At 28.1% G+C, this 16136-nt stretch overlaps 1 long non-coding RNA gene across 1 annotated transcript; it reads right to left on the bottom strand.

Annotated features, from left to right (window-relative positions):
• Positions 1–1294: 1294 nt before the first annotated feature.
• On the bottom strand, positions 1295–13975 carry LOC147808504 (uncharacterized). Its single transcript, XR_015433594.1, has 2 exons — positions 13532–13975; positions 1295–7117 (listed from the first exon to the last, which is right to left on the bottom strand). It is a non-coding gene; the product is annotated as an uncharacterized LOC147808504 (long non-coding RNA).
• Between the last annotated feature and the right edge of the window lie 2161 nt (positions 13976–16136).

Here is a 16136-nt window from a genome sequence, read left to right on the forward strand (position 1 = left end):
TTTCATGGAAATCAATAGTTATATGAAATAATATGCATATTCTAAGTGGACCTCTTAAGAGAAAAGTATTATTTCTTTTCATTAAATAGAATCATCACTCAAAATTATTAAATTTTGAGTGATAATATTTAGAGCAGCATTTTATTGCAGAGCACATCTTATATTGTTCAATAAATTAGTAATAAAACTGAATGATATCAAGACCTGCGTTTTCATCTTTAAGAACTAAGCCTTTACATAACGTGCTCGCTATCTTGTAGGCAAGAACATTCGGATAGTGTCATCGGCTTCATTAACTTTAAATTAAATTATAACAAAAACTATTCCCGCATCTGGTGGCCACAAGTTATCACATTTTATTTGTGTGTATTATTATAGATATATGGTTAGTTTATGATTGAAGAATCAGAAAGATTGATTAGTCTGTTTAGTATCTTTTTTTTTTCAGTGAAAAGAAATCTGTGAAAAAATAGAATACTATCATCTTAGCTAATTTGTATATAATTATCAGGCATAATTTACTTTTAACGGTATAAGTGTAATATTAAGCAATTTGTTGACATTAATATTTGATAATGGAGAATTTCAAAGTTGTTAGAATTCCTTAAATTCATTTTTTAATAAAAATAAAAGAATTTTCTTTTGTAGTTTGAAAGTATATTATTTAGTCTAAGTTTTAAAATACAAGTCTAGTTACAGATTCTTTTTTTTCTCCCAATAACCACTTTTGACGTCGAATCGGAATTTGTTTGCGTAAACGTTCAACAATAAATTAAAGAATGTGGTTAGTTCTTCATGGTTAAATGCAGCCCAACTGTTATTTTTCTAAGAAAATGTTTCTTGCTGGTTGCAATCCTTTTCAGCAAAAATGGCCAAAGTAAAATAAATTTTAGCTTTTACTATCTTATGTCAAGAAGTGTTTTGCATAGTATATTATTATATTCTCATTACGCAGCAGGTATTCGTCTTACACGCCTCAACTCAGTACCCTTTCCAACCGGCGCAATCATTCACAACACACATCGGGAATTCTTTCCCTTTTGTATGGCGATTGACACCACTATATTCTTCGATCAAGGTGTGCTGGCCTCCTTCTCCGAAAAAAAATAAATAAATAAAACGGAAACTGTATGTGAATCCTTCTTGCTCGTATATTTTTAGAAACATTTCGCCCTAGATAATTTTTAAAAAAAATAATTGCTGTCGTAATTTTACAAATGTTATTAATTTATCTATTTAATTATCTTTTTCTTATTTATTTCTTACGTTAGAATGCTTTAATAAGTCACATAGGTGCTAAGCATTGTTTATTGTTGCAAAAACAAAAGTTTATACAAAACAGAACTAAAGTAATTCAGTTGTTTTTAAATTTTCTCTATAGAAAAAAAGTATAAACGATAAAGAAATTAATACAATTAAAGATACTATCTGATTAATTTTAATATTTTGGAAGGCTTTTTCTAAATTTTAAAAGTATTTTTTATTACACTCAGTTTTTTAAAAAATAAAATAAATGAATAAAGTAAACAGCACATTGGAGCGGGAAGCGGGAAGGTGATAATGTCCATTCCGTTATATTATCATTTTAAATAAAACCTGTTGATACTTGAGTTTTTTTAAAAGTAAAATGTTTCATTTATGTTCTTTTTTTTCAATATTAACGTGAATAATTTTAATAAATAGAAATAGTAGTATGTTGCATGGTTAATAGCATTAAAATAACTTAAATCTTGAAAGAAAATAATAATAATAAATAAACACACTGAATAATTTTTTTTTAAATTTAATTAATGAGGTAAAAACATTTCTAATTTCTTAAAACAAAATAAGAAGAGATACATGCAATGTCAGAAAAATCAGTGCAAGATTAAATTTGCTACAACCGCAAAGAAACATCAAATTAAGCCATATTTTCTATTCAACTCTAGCCAAAGTATTGTGCGATTCAAAATTTGATTGACGCAAAATGAAATTCATTTATACGTTGCAAAAAAAAATTACAATTTTTTTATAGAAATATATCACTTTTTAGTCTTAGACTTACTTTGAATAATTATTGCTAAATTATTTGAAACGTGTACCATTTTTTTTTCGCAATAAAATTTAATGCATAATATTTACTTCACTGATAATTTGAATATAAATTATTATATTATACTCGATATGATTGTTTTAATGCAGACATGTTTGTATATAATAATGTTTTTTTTTTATATTTTGCTATATTAGAGACAATAGTTACAGACAGAAATCATACGTTTTGGGGCGGAAAAAAATAAGGCACAAATCGTTAGTCTAGAAAACTTCTAGAAGTTTTTATTTTATACTTTGGTTGATTCCAGGCGAAAATCGTTTAATATTTGAACGCGTAATTAGTGATTCTAATCAATGACGTAGCAAGGTTTTTGATTTTCATTCACAGATAGGTAGCGTCTTAGGTACAAATTGTGGATTTTTATTAGATAGCTCAGTTCTTGCAAGTATTGCGGCAAAACTTTTCGTGAACATTGTATACAAATTCAAGAAAATTCAGTTGGGAGCAAAAATTAATACACTAAACTCAGCAACCACCAAAAATTAAAATGATTGGTAGAACAAACTGGAAGATATTTGGGGAAATGATAAAACGTCTATTGGTGATGAAGGAAAATGCCCAAATATCATTTTAATTACTCACAAAAGGTAGATAAGTACAGAATAAGATAGATAGAGGAAGCTACGAATAAGAAAGGGATGAAAAGGTTTCTTTCCTAGTTTTTCAGGAATACGAACTTATAGAATGCATGGTGTCATAAAATTATCCCCGCTCGTCCTTCCAGGCTAACAGTAAATACTTTTATACGTCGTCTAGAACAATCAAACTTTCAAAATATTTTTGAAATGGAAACGATTTTTTAGAAATTTTATCCATTCCTCATATAAGAAGAAAAATTATTGCACTTTCTCCTAAATTAGAACACATAGAAAAACGGCAGACCACATTCATTCATAACGAAAATTACTAGACTTAATCCCCCTCGTTTCCTCTGAAACAGTTGATTTTTATTTATTTTTTAATTTAAGCATACATAGACAAAGAGGTTATTCAAAAGAAAATAAAAGGAAAATTATGACTGACTAGAACTAAAGTCTTTTTCAAATTGTATTCAAATGATTATTTTATTGACAAAATTTGAAATTTATTAAAATTGCTAAAATCGAAACAGAACAAAAAACTTAGGTAACTGTTTCCAATTGCGTTATTAGAAGAAAAAAAGAAAATTTAAAAAGGAGAAAAAAAAGCTAAAAAGACAGCAAAACAACTATTGTTTTCTTTTTAAGAATTTTCTTTAAGAAAAAAAAAAGATTTGATTACATAAAATATGATAGAGTTTTCTTATGTCTACCAATATTAATCATCAGATTTTGAATAAATTGTTTTGAATTAATTTCAATTGAATGGTACCATTGAAATAAATTTATTTTATGAATATGCTTACATTTATTAAATGGTTGATTTTGTGAAGTGATTTAAAATTTAAATATATCTATACAATGTAATTTCTTATATCATTGAAATCTTTAAAGTTTTAAATTATAATTTCTGCGCAATTAGATTTTTTTGAACAAGTATTTTAAATTCCTTAAAAGTTCTGTTTTCAAAATCTTTATTAAATATTCTAAATATTGTTAAATCTGTTTTAAGATTGGCTGCCAGCAAAAAAAAAAAAAAAAAATGCCCACAATATTTAAAATCTTTTAATTTTTAAGTATTAGTTTTTAGACATTAAATTTCATTATTTCTAATAAAAATCACATTTCTTATTTTGAAAAAAAAAAATTTAAGAAGAGAGAAAAATAACTAAGTAGAGGAAGTTTATTTCTTATAATTTTCTGTTTCTACTTTGCATTAGTAACAATATATGTCTCTGCTTAATTATTTACTTACTTAATTATATTGTTGTTTTTGTGTGGATAAAATTTTTTTCTATTTTTTCTCTTAAATCTATGGGAAACACCATAAACTAGGGTACGTAGTCGATCAGAGAAGGTATATATGAAATTGAAAATGCATGAAAAATTTGCACTTAATAAATTGAAGTATATATTATTTTCCCCTAATTAAAACAATTAAAATTTAATTAACTCATGTTATTGTTTAAAGAGAGAGAGACTAACAGTTGAATTATTAGACATTATTTACTAAAAGAAACTAATTAAATACAATAGAAAAAGTGCAATAGAAAAAAGGCTAGATATCTTTAATTTTATCACCATAGAAAAACCAACAGTACTTAGTTAATATTATATTTATAAATCTGATGAAAATTGCCCGACCTTTTGGTGTGACAATGTTTGAATTTCTCTAACTTTTTTTTCTCCAATATCAGTTTTATCTATATCTTTTTCTTAAGGTGTTCCGTGTTTTTTCCTTATTTTTTACGATGATCGCTAATTTCTCTCTCCCAGAAAAAAAAAATATAGTATAATTTTTTCTTGAATTTAAAAAAAAAACCAACAGAAAATGAAGTGGTTGAATTTTGTGTATTTTTCTTTGGTGACGTTTACTGTGTGCAATACCTTACAATGCCTTTCCGCAGCTATTGTAATTCCACAAGTAACAATGAAGAAGGAATAGACAAGTATTCAAAGAATTTCTGCCTCTGGTAACTGTGGGTTAGTAGGATAGTTTAGATACCCTGTGGTGAAGAGGAGTCAAAAAGCTTTGTGAAATTTTTCTATGTAAAGCAAATAGTGGACAACCGTATTGTGCAAATCATTACTCAGAATACTTACAAACATTAGTCTTTCCCTTGCCGCGAAAAAAAAAAAAGAAAGAAATATTCCTAAGGGAGTACTACCACAGTAATATAAATTTGAAATAGAACACTGAATGATTTTTATGAAGAAAAAAAATGATTACGCATAATTAAGAAAAAGAAAAAAAAAAGAAAATATTTATTATTTAAAGTTAGTAAAATATTAACACTAATCATTAGCATTTTGAATAACATTAAAACGGTTTGATATCAATGAGGTTGAGAATCAATGAGAAATTAAAGTAGTATTTTGATCGATAAAAACTTGATTTTTGTATGACAAATGAAAGGCTTTCAAACATTTTCGAAAATTTGTTAGGTCGTCTATTTCTAAACATTTTCTGAACAAAAATAAACGAAAAAGATATTGAAAAAAGTAGAAATACTGAAAATTCCTTAGAATAAATTCGTATCTTTTCTTACATTGAAATAAATTTGTAGACATTAATGTATTGTATTTTCAATATTTTTATGCATCATAAAATATTAAAAGATAATGTCTAAGTTTCTTTATTCGCGATCAATATCGAGTAACATAACGACGCATATCATAGTGAAAAATATAAGTTTTAATGTTGTTATACATTTTTAAATTTAAAAAAGTAACTAAAACAAGAAATCAGTCCTTTTTCAATTTCAATCCTTTTTTTTTTTTTTCCTTTATCGATTTATGCGGCGTATTATTATTTAACAATAAAGCATTGATCTTTATCATTCGAAAGTTTTATGTAAGTGTTCCTGAGGTTTCCTTGTGTACCTGCTCAAAAGCACATTAATTCGTATATGTACGTATAAAACACTACATTTCCTCTGTGTACTAGATATATTGTTTTGAAAAAAAATTCCGCGAAAAACTATGTAATTAAAATTTGATTCCACTTTTTAATAAGAAAAATTCAGTATAAGGTAATTACTCAAGCATCATAACCTCCAAAGACTTGAGAATAAGAATTGTATTAGGTAATTAAGTTGAAATATCAAACAAATTTCTGTATGCGCTAATAACAAACGCTTTTTTTCCATTACAAAAGTGTTTTTTTTTTTCCTTCTTTCTTTTATTTATTCATTTTTTTTAACCACGGATGTATTTTAGCAAGTGTAAAAGAAATGTTAATCAATGTTTGACAGAATTAATTAAACAACTTTCTTATTCCTATGAATAGCGAATATTTAATGTGGTTAGAGTGAAGTACAGTTTCGTCAGTTTAGGCTATTTTGTGAGTAAACTCGACATGAAAATCCAATATGGCAACAGTTTATTTTACGTGTTAGTTAAAAGAAAAAATTTTAAATTCATATATACTTATATTTAGCACGATTTTAACAAATCAATTTGCCACAAATGAACATAGCCGTTGATTAAATGGTTCTTTTTTTTCTGCTTCAAAAATAAAATTTCATAATGTGATATGAAAAAAATTATAATTTCATTTTGAAGTTTATAGTGTTAATGCAAAGAAAAATTATTAAACCGAAGAAATTAATATATGTTCCATAATTATTCGAAGTTTGCTTAACGGTTGCACTATGAAAAACTCTTGTGGCTAAGAGAAAAGAATTATTAAAGTATAGCAGCTCTTAGGAATTCCCGCGAAGAATAAAAAAACGCTATGTTTTAGTTTTAATTGTAATTTGACACAATTATAAATTCTTATTGATTAAATAATTGTAAATACCTTAACATCAATTCTGAAAAACATTTATTTATTTATTTATTTTTTATAAAAAAGGGCTGTGAAGCATTTCGTTATAGCACAGGATACGCCCATTTGTTGATTTAAAACAGTGTCCTTTTTTTTTTTTTTGAAGTTTGCATTAGAAGATAAAATTTGGTGTTTGGCGCTTTCTCTAAGAGCCATGCCTGCAATTTTTAAAGTTAAGAATAGCAACCTTAGGAGAAAACTTTTCAACAATGCATAGGGAGGGAACTAATTGATGTTAACTGACAATCCTATTTTCTCCCCTCCCCCAATGAACCCCAACAACCGCGAAGCTACCTTCCCCACCTTATTCACCTGGAGAGTCACGAAACAACACCTATCCGGAGTTTGCATGTAGATGTTTTTTCGTGACGCTTCGGAAATAAGGGGTTAAGTTATACAATGGAATGGAATGAATGAATAACATTTAAACAAACATCATATTTAAATACGGTGTAATACTGTTATTGTCTTTAGGAAATAAAAATGCCTTTCTTCAATTTTTCACAGCGGCAGTAGAAACTAGTTTAAAGAAGACTCTTTTCTTGGCTATTATCTTAGATAAACATCAAGTGTCGTGAAATACTGGGCACTTTATCCAGCTTAAGAAAAGCACATCTGAAAAGAAAAAAAATGTGTTATTATATTATGTATAGAATATTTTAGTACATGAAAAAGAAATTTTTTTTTAATTCCTAATAATAATTGCTCTTAAAACTAAAATTTAAATTATGTCAACAGGTGCAATGCTCAAAAAATAAAAATATCACATTTAATAATGTTTGTTCTAATGCTCTGATAAGAGGCAACCTCAATGTCTCAAAAGTGAAAACCTCATATATGCTAATTTATTAATGATAATTATCAAGTAACAGAAAGAAAGAAACAAAACATACTTCTTCTGAATAAACATGTTTTTTTTTCTCTCAATGTAATTATGATTTTGGCTGTTTCAATATGGTAGACAAATTCTGAAAAGTATGGTTTTAATAGTTTCAGCATGAGGCTTTTTTAAGCATTGACAATATCTGAGGAGTGTTTAGAGGCAAATTCAAAGTTTCTACATAAATTTTTACACCCTATTAAACAAAGTAATTCTAATCGGTTCAGTAGTTTCCTAGTTATAAAATTTTCAAAAAATTGCTTAAAATTTAAAAAATCTATGATTCAGGAACTATTGATTGATTGAAAAATCATTGATTTATAACACGAATATGTTTTTTTATATACACAAAAACATACATTTAAGAGTGTTATTTTTTAAGCAAACCATTGATTAGCAAACCATCTTGCTAGAAAAAATATCCTTATACTTTCCCATCTATTGCTTTCAGGCAAAAACTATGAATACAAGTCATACAATAAACATAGCTTAAATTTAAAAAAATAAAAATTTTTTTGAATTACATTTAAAAAAAATTCATATATTTTGGTTCTATATAACTTTTAAGTTTATATGGAATTCAGATTTGACTTCATGCATGAATGACTCTTACTCGCTTTTAACGTCTTTTCAGATTGGTCTATCAATAATGTAATAATAATAAAAATACAGTATTCAGAGCATATTCTAATGCTATTTCCTTGAAATATTGACAATCCAGAAAAAGTAATTTTACATCAGTTCAAACACAGGAAAATAGACAGCAGTGTTCTCCCTAACTTTCAACTAACCTTATATTTGTTAATCAGTCAAAAAATATTAGCTAAAAAAAAAAAATATTAGCAAAATACTCATAAGTAACACTTATTAGTTTGGTCAAGTGAAAAGCTTGAAAAATTTTCAAAAAAAAAAATTTTTTTTTTTCGGTTTGGAATGCAAGGGCTAAAAATTAGAAAAATGTTTTTAGGTCTCATAGATTTCAGCAATAAAAAATTTTTTTCCTGAGAAAAGAAGCCATGTTCTTACAATTTTTTCACCAATGGAAACGAGATTTAAAATTAAATTTACATGATTAAAAATTCCACCTGATGATTCTTATTTATATGATTTAAGATTGTGCATCCTGTTTCGCATTTCAAAAATTTCATATAAAAAATCGCATAACGTATTAATGCAATTTAATAGACATTAATGATTCTTGTTCACACACACATATTCTTTTCTTCACTCCAAATTGGAGCATAGGGCTTCTATCATAGCTGTCCATCTCGATCTATTTGTGGTCAGATATTTTGCGCCTCCTCATATTTTTTCTATTGTTTTCAATTCATTTACAATTGCTCTGAGCCAAATATTTTTAGGTCTTCCACTTTTTCTATTGCTCTGAGGGTTCCAATCAAAAACTTGTTTAATTACTTACTCTAATTTATCGTTTTCTACGAATATGTCATTTAATTGTTTAGGATTAATTTTCAGAATTTTTTTGATTGATCATAAGCCTCATTCTCTTTGCCTCTATGCTTATGATGTTTGTGTTTGTTTGCATATCTTGAAGGGTGTTGATCACTTAACATAAGCCATCTGCAAAGTCAAGATTGGAAAGATATTCAGTAAGGTTATCATCTTATACTTCTTTTTTTCTGATAGTCTCTTCATAATTCAGTCATTAGCAATTAAAGAAACTGTTGGAAAAAGTAGAATCAACCTTGAAGGATTCCAATCAAATCGTTGGCTGGCATGGATAACTTGTATAGTGTTTTATATAGGTCTCCCGCATTTTAACAAGTACCATAGTTATTTTTTTTTCTGAGGAAAAAAAAATCGTTTTTATCCTTTTTCCTACCATTAAAAACTCAATTGAAATTTACATTCCCACAATTTTAAATCACACATCCTTATATACATGATTTACCACTGTGCTTCCTGCTTCGTACTTACACAATTTCATATCAATTATCGCATATCATTTTCATACAATTTAAAAGCCACTATTACCATTTATATTCAAGTGACCTAAAAAATATTTACATTAGAATTTATATTCATGGGATTTTAAAATAAAACATCAAGATTCATATTCACATGATGTTAAAATCAAAGATCAATGTATGTATAAACTCGATTTTAAAATGAAAAGTTCAGATTCACATTAGCTTGTTTTAAAAATCAAACACAGAGATTCATATTCACACAATTTAAATAAATAAAGATCTCACATTGAGATTAATTAGAAGATGTTATTAAAAGTTTCATAACATTTTGTGCAGAAATGCTTTCAACAAACGTTTTTTCTTGTTTAAATTATTTGTATTTTTTCATTAATTAAAAAAGTGTTTTGCACATCATAACATTTTGGATTTAAATTTTTAGCTTTTTTTTGTTTTGTTTTTTCACGTAACTTATTTAAATATTTTTTAAAAATTCATTGATTTTTAAGCAAATTTGTCAGATAATGGTGGCAAAAAAGGGTTAAAACTAGTTACAGGAGTAAATTATGTCAACTAAGTTTATACATTATGTTTGCAGGAAGGTTTTCATTTTATCTAAGTCTACCTCCAAAGGTAAAAAAAGTTCAAAAAGAAATGATAAACTAGGGGTGCACAACCTGCGGCCCTTCAACTACTGAAGTGCGGCCCGCGAGAGCTTCTAAACACAATAAAAATTTGTTAAAAAATGGCAATTTTTAATCGCACTTTTAAGTCATCATGTTTTGACACAATCAATTTTAACAGATTTTTTAGTAAATGTACGTTTAACGCGCTTTCTTTAACCCGATTTTATCGTAAATATAAATGATTTTTTATTAAAACAGTTATTTCCGCTTTTCTACGTGATTTCGAAAATCCCGAATTTTTATTATGACGCGAGTTTCAGTTCGCCCATTTAAATAATCACTTTATTTGTGACGATTTCATCTTAAATATAAGTGATTTTTTATCTTTTTTTTTTTAAATTCTTTCTTTTTTAACAATTTTTTCGGCAGTTATTGCTATGCATTCCCACGTATCATAAAAAATTCCAATTATTCTATTATGACATGCAAATTTTAAATCGTGCATTTGACACGCTTTATTCATGCTGAGTTCAGCATAAATATAAGTAATTTTTCCCCCCAATTATTTCTATACTTTTCCACATGATTCTGACGATCCCGTTATTTAACTATGATGTTATTACGACACGTGACTCTTAATCGCGCAATTAAGTAATCACTTTTTGATACGGTGCAGTTTTATCGTAAATCCTAGTTATTTTTCCTTCTTTTTTTTTCCGCAAAGAATATGATTTGGTCGAATGTGGTAATGAATTGTGATTTGGTCAAAAACCAAATATTCGGCAAAAAAAGAAGAAAAAAAAAGCGACTGAAAGCCGTACACTTGGGGCCAAATAGCAAAATCTTTTAGCAGCATAGCAACACTGAAACTAAAATTTCAATGCTCAGAATAATATTTCCTGGAAAAACGTATTCATAAATTAACTCTAAAAAATGAGGCCAATCAAGAACGTTTTTGAAAATGTCGAAAATCGAAACAGAGAACATAAAAATCAATCTTAATTTTTGAAAGAAAATTTTAAAGCTGAACTTCTCAGTTTTCCAATTACCAGAAGAAGCCAAGATAAAAGAATTCAGTCAACAGAAATGCTATTAAAAATTACTGCGTTACAATAAAAATGTCTAAAAAAAGTTTTTTTTTATTTAAAGAAAATAAAAAGTTAGAAAAAACGTTCTTAATTTTTTAAATGGAAATCTTATGCTGAAAATCGCAGTTTAAATTTTTCTTTTTGCCATAATTTTAGAAGAAAAAAAATTGCTATAAAATTAATTTTGTTAGTAACTTTATTTTTAAAAAAAGTGCTGAGTCATAATAAAAATGCCGAAAAAAAAGAAAAACAGATTTTTCTTAGTTCCAGAAACAAAACTTTAATACTGAAAATCACACTTTTCTATGTTACTGGTTATTTATATTACAGTACAGGAAAAGAGTGATAATAAATTAATAGTATGAGACGTTCTGTTAAAGTGCTGGGTTATAATAAAAACAGCAAAAAATGGAAAAAAGTCCTTCTCAATTCTCAAAGTATCGAAAAAATGACAAAATTGACTTGTATGATTATAATTTTAAAAAAAAAGTATATAAAAATTCAAAAATAAAAAAAACTTAGAAAAATGCATTACTAAAGAATATTCTGCCGAACATTTGACTGATCATTCAACCAACTGAATTTTTCACAGAAGGGCCAAATATTCGTTACATCCCTAATTTAAATGTAATGTTATTGCAACTTGAGAAATTCATAAAATGGCGGAAAACGTGAATTTTTAAGCTGCTCACTGTTTGTAGTTTAGATTTCAATTTTTTGTTGCTTAAGTGATCTTTTTCGATAAAAAAAAGAAAATTTTTAACGATATTAAAAAATCTAATAATTAATAAAATGAAATAATAAAGTACATTACAAAATAAGCATTGAATTTTATTTTCCTATACTATCACAGTTTTGCTTTTATTTTAGGCTTTTGTTTAAAACCTATAAATTTTCTACAATTAAAATATTTAATTTGAATTTATATGACTTAATTGTGATAAATTTTTTCCTACTTTCATTCTGTGGGCATAGCAGTTTTTTTTATTTATTAGAATTTACAAGGCGTATCCAGAAAGCAAGTTTCCCTATTTTTTTTAAAAAAAGAACTCATACTTTCAGGAACATATTTTTTGGCAACAAGTACAGCAATGTTTCAGCTATTTTTCAAAATAGCAACATAGAATTGAGTCACTTGTCGTATCATGAGTTCAACTTTTGTATACATCTGTCGTAAAACTCTGCCGCCTGTGAATGGAACCACGTTGTGAAACAGTAAACGCTGACCGTTACTGTGAAACTCTGCAGAAATTGCGACGTGCCATTCAAAACAAGAGGCGTGGAATGCTTACTGCATGTGTTGTGCTCCTCCATGACAATGCTCTTTCACATACAGCTCGACACACAGCAGCTGTTTTGACGAAATTTGGCTCGGAGTTGTTTGATCATCCACCCTACAGCCCTGATCTTGCTCCCAGCAATTTTCATGTTTTCTTGCACCTCAAGAAATTCCTGTCCTCCGGTGAGCTTTTCGGCAACGACGAAGAGCTGAAGATGTCTGTCACACGCTGGTTCCATTTACAGGCGGCAGAGTTCCACGACAGAGGGATACAAAAGTTGATCCCACGATACGACAAGTGTCTCAATTCTGGTGGGGGCTATGTTGAAAAATAGCTGAAATATTGCTGTACTTGTTGCCAATAAATATGTTCCTGAAAGTATGAGTACTTTTTTTTTAAAAAAAATTGAGAAACTTACTTTCTGGATGCGCCTCGTAATTCTAAAATGAATTTTCGTATTACATGATACGATAAAAAAAAAACTTTTCTTCAATGTTTATTTATTTTGATAAATCTATTGTTCATATGATAAAAACAGCAATTTTTTTTTGTAAAAAAAATGTTATAAGTTTTTTTACTTTTGAATGAATTCTAAAAATGGAACACCTTTAATTTTTTACAAATATATTACTAAGTTTATTGATAAAAAAATAGAACGCTAATGTTTAAATAAACATTACTATATTAGTCATTAACATGTCTCAATACATGTGCGGCCCTTCGTTATCCAACCTGCTGTGCAAGTGGCCCTTCACTCAAAAAGGTTGTGCACCCCTATGATAAACCATCCTTCTTTGAAATTTGATACTCTATGCTGGGGATAAGGGAGATGGATTTTAATGGTAAAAATATTGGACAATGATGATATAGAGTTTAATTAATCAACCTAAATTGAAACAATCATTTTTAAGCAAATTATATGAAAGCAAATTATAATAGCAATAAACATCACTGAAATGAAGGAATGCAACCAAATTTTTTTTTTTAAATTGTACTTTAAAATGTTCCATTTAGAACCTTGATGATTTTAGCTGATACAGCAGATTACAATAAAAAAATATCCCTTTTTCATTATATGCTAACTGATGAATTTCTATTTATTGACAAATGATAATGCATTTTGTATGGAATAGTGACAAATTCATTGTGAATATTTAACATAGACTGTATAAATATATTATAATATTTTAAATTCTTGAATAATCAAAAAAAGTGATTTTTAATAACCTTTTACTAAATTACATACGCAGAAAGAATCCTGTCCACTTTTACTTGGGAGAAGATATTACTTTCTTATTTTGCTAGTTTTTCTTCACTCAGTTATAAATGAGGCTCTCTTTCAATTTGAAAAAGATAGAACTTTAAAATAAGATACTTTTTATGAAAATGAATTAGACTTTTTCAAAATATATATTCACATTATTATTGTCCGAAGAAGGATGTTATTCAACTTTATTAACACAAATCACTTGTAACGTTTCTCGATATAAACTTGCTTAAATACTTAAGCCTTAAAATATGTCTTTCATAACATTATACTGTTATAAGAAATATACACAGTTTTAAATACAAATTTTAGAGCTAATAAAATACAAGTATTCCTATTAACAAGTATTAAAATTTTCTCACTGAAATTTGTTTACAGGCCAACAAAGGTTATTAGACGAGTGCTTTGCGTAAGCTTAAAGCTCTCTAGATCTATTAATGAGGCCAATGCTATAACTCAAGGGAGAATGGGGTACTGGCGCGTGACGTCACGATCTTTGCAATGAGGGTCTATGGAATTTTGAAATAAATTAGCAAATTTTACATTTTTTTAAAACCTTTTTGAAGTATTGGTGTTCGATTTTCGTGTAGAATGGAGTTCTAATAATCTTTATACTAAGTTTCTTCTAAATTGTGACATTCTTCATATATGAAAAAAATTTACATTTTCATGGGTGGTGAGTAAGTTCTGATTTTTTTGTTTAGCCCAGGATAATTGTCAATTATTCTTACAATGTGATGAAATAGCTTTGTTTTATGATCATTAACTTCTGGAAGCAGAGTTGAAACTTAAATATTTTGCTATCATTATTAGGAATACACGTTATTATCATTTAATTCTTACATCTATTAAAAGTAGAATAATTCATTTTTATGTATGTTCCAAACTTATTCAAATATGTTAGTAACATTTTGAAAATGTTTAAAAAGCCTTTTGTGCTGGGGTGAGAGTGTGCTCTCTCCTTAGAGATAATGTTTGTTGTGCTTCATGCAAGGAACAGTTGTTGAATTTTTATTTTAGATATTTATTTAGTAGACAATACCCGTATAATAAATAGGGTTCAAAAATTTGCTACAGTGTGTTGAAATTGCTTTGTTTTTGTAAATAAACTTCCGTGTGGCAACTTTGAGTGAATGAATTTTTCTGATATTTTTACAAGGGGCCTCCCTGGCCGAGCGGTATCGCCGGTCCAAACGCTCTGTTAAGCGTGGAGGTAGCGGGTTCGAATCCTGCCGTAACCCTGGATGTATTCTTTGTGATGTCTTTCTCTGAATTGTTCTATCTGTATTTTCTACTTGATAATGACTTATAAGCCTATATTGAGCACACAAGTCAGCAAATGTAAGTAATTTCAATAAAATAAAAATAAATAAATAAATATTTTACAAGCACATATAATTATTTAATTCTTTTGTTTATTAACTGTAGACTTTACTTTTTTTTTAAATGTCCTAAACTTATTAGAATATTTCAATTAGGTTTTGATAATATTTGTTGTTGTTGTTAATTTACGTCGCACAAGAGCTGCACAATGGGCTATTGGCGACGGTCTGGGAAACATCCCGGAGGATGATCGGAAGACATGCCATTACAATTTTGATCCTCTGCGGTGGGGATGGCACCCCCGCTTCGGTAGCCCGATGACCTGCGCGCGAAGTCGAGCGCTTTACGGTAGCACCGTTTAACGAGGACCAATACCGCACACCTTCTGTCCCTACGCAGACTGATCCAAGTGGTTACCCACCCGCTTGATAATATTTGTGAAAGAAGTCTTATTGCATTATTTGGTTGAGCTTCTGGGTGGCAGAGCTTCGAATATAAGGATTTTGCTAATATTTTCACAAATGATCATTATTTTTTAATTATTTTGTCTATTAAAAGTAGAATTAATTTATTTTAAACATATATCCAAATATTTTCAAATGTTTTAGTTTGGTTACGTTAATGTTTGGGGAAAAAATCTTGTACTATATGGTTGAGCATGCTCTCTCTAACAATAATATTTGTTATGATTCATATTAAAATAGTTTTCATTTTTCACTTTAGATATTAAAGATAAAATATATTACCTGTTTCATAAACAGAGCAGAATAATAAACAAAAATTTAGTAATGTACATTAAAATTTCTTTCATGTGGCGATGCCCTTGGGCGACTGGAATATGACAGTAATTGCAGATTATGGTGAGAGAATGGCAGAGGTGGTAGCGGTAATAAGTTTAAACATTATTTCTGAGGATATGATCTGTTAATTATGGTAATGGGGGATAGATACTCCCGAAATCATCTTATTAATCATTTCCCTTTCTCAAAGGATATATATATGAGTTGAAAAGTTGGGATGACTATTTATAAGATTCCATCGAAGGGAAGAAGACAGTGATGGGATTATAATATTTCCTGACATCTATCAATTAAAGCTTGCTGGATCTGTTTTTTTTTTTGTTTTTTTTGCATTGTCATAGAAGGAGGCATTTAGTAAAGTTACTGATGATGCCTATTTTTAAGTCATTCCTGACTGCAATGTTAGGCAAGTATTGCGGAGAGTACGAGCACGAGATATTTG

Source organism: Parasteatoda tepidariorum, chromosome 5, assembly GCF_982258835.1.
Source record: "Parasteatoda tepidariorum strain Cologne lab strain chromosome 5, Ptep-v5.0, whole genome shotgun sequence".
NCBI lineage: Eukaryota > Metazoa > Arthropoda > Arachnida > Araneae > Theridiidae > Parasteatoda > Parasteatoda tepidariorum.